We start from the raw sequence: 2,277 nt of genomic DNA on the forward strand, positions 1-2,277 counted from the left end.
CATCACTTTATATATATAGAGTTCAATGTCGAGTTCAAGCAACACAACCATTCTTTAGTTTCACGCATCTATTGTTTAAGCTTTTTTTTATGTTTTTGATCGTTCTAATTTAAATTATATTTTGTGATCCTGAGCAGGATTATGATCCAAGGGATGATAATTAATACTTAGCTCACAGACGAACATCATTACTGGTAATTTATTCGAGACTTTTCTTCTCCAATTATTTTGTTCTCTTGTTCTCCACATTGTCTCTCTATCAATCTTTGAGACGAAAAAGTTTTTTTTGTCACCAAAAAGACCACAAAACTTCCTCTATCCGTTCATGATGCATCTCATCGAGTTTGTTCTATCAACTATACAATTTTGTTTTTGTTTCGGGATTGTATACATCTTCAAATCTTTTTGTTATAATCAATGTCACTAAATTTGGTGAAACTGATCTTGCAGAGCTGGAGCTTTAGATTTGAGTCTAAGTTTTGGGGTTGAATCTATATGTATTTTATAATATATTTTTTCTTTGTTTTCTTATATGCAGAATTACAATAAACACCATCATTGACGTTTCGTCACAATTCATTGTTGGAACCTCATCAATGTAATTTCTTTTTTGTTGATTTTTTGTAGTTTCTTTTTTTGATTTATTGGTTCTATTGGTTGATTTTTTGGTTGATTTTTTGTAATAACCTCGTCAACCAATTTCATGAATGTAATAACCTCATCAACCAAGCGATTCTATGGACTTATTTTTTGTAATTTCTTTTTTGATTTATTTTTCTAATCAAGCTACTAATCGGAAAGTTACATTAAGTGTTAATCTTATTAATCATAACTTGCGTAAGAATCTTAATAAATGTCGACCATTTAAATTAATTTCTAATCTCATTAATCATAACTTGCGCAAAAATATTAATAAATGTCGACCATTTATTAAATGTATTAATGGCATAATACGTGTAATATTATAACTTTCTCCCAAAAACGTTTTTATTATGTTTATATTATTAATAAAAACTTGATAATATTAATTAAATTCAGTCATTCACTATATATATATATATATAGTATAAAAATGAGTCAAATGAAGGCAAAACAATCAAATATATAATTATAAAAATACCAATCATTTTCCAATGAAAATGTGATATCATATATGTGTTATTACTTTTAGAAATTATTATATTTTATATTTTAAGCATAATTCTCTTAATCTTATTAGTTGATTTTTTAAATCATCGACTTAGTATAAAAAGGAAAGTAACAAATGTATTAATTAGTTTCCTTATTAAAAATAGGTATCAAAGTTTTTATGAGAATACAAATATAATAATTACCTTATTATGTATTACTTGCGCATGAATATTAATTTATTGCCTGAATCAAAGAAACGTGATAAGTTTCCTTATTACAAATACGGTAAATCATACACTCTTAATAAGGGTAGAGATTATATTGCTTATTGCACAAGTTAATATGAGAACATATTAGGTAGTTTGTTTTTATTAACTTACCTTCCTAATATTAATTACTTGCGCAAGTTAAAATCATCTTATATGTATATCAATTTATGACAATAAAAATATAAAATCTTTCCTTAAAAGATATCAATATTTATTATATGAATATTATCTTGGCGTCATTAATATGATAACATTCACTTTGTATCTATGGCCCTTCAAACATTTAGTAAAAATAGATGAGGCTGAGTGTGGAAATTAATTTTAATTTAACTTCAATTTTTATAGAGAAAATAAATGTTTATAGCTCTTTGAATTATTTTGGAATTTAAACTGGATCAACAGAGAAAACTGATATTTATATATTAAAATTTAAAGTTTTAAATTTGATCATAGAAAATAGTGATATCAATGTTAAGAGACATTGATGATCCTAGACTCGATGAACTCTTAGTAGAAATAGATGAGGCTGAGTGTGAAAATTAATTTTAATTTAATATCATATTTTTTACAAAATTAATTTTTACAGCTCCTTGAATGATCTCAGATTTTGATATGGGTGACGGAGAAAATGATCTTTATATAAGAAAATTGAAAGCTTAAAATTTGATAGGAGAAAATAGTGATATAATTATGAAAAGATGTTTATGATCCGAGGCTCAATGGACTCTTATAAAAAAAACTGCAAACATGATGCAACCATCCCTCATGCGAGAGAGACATTGAAAAACAAATTTAGTTTTCAGATCTCTTAAACTAATTGAGCATAGTTTTGAGTATATTAATGATAAAGGAAAAAATATTTCTCTGATGATTTTGT

Source organism: Raphanus sativus, unplaced genomic scaffold (genome assembly GCF_000801105.2).
Source record: "Raphanus sativus cultivar WK10039 unplaced genomic scaffold, ASM80110v3 Scaffold3790, whole genome shotgun sequence".
NCBI lineage: Eukaryota > Viridiplantae > Streptophyta > Magnoliopsida > Brassicales > Brassicaceae > Raphanus > Raphanus sativus.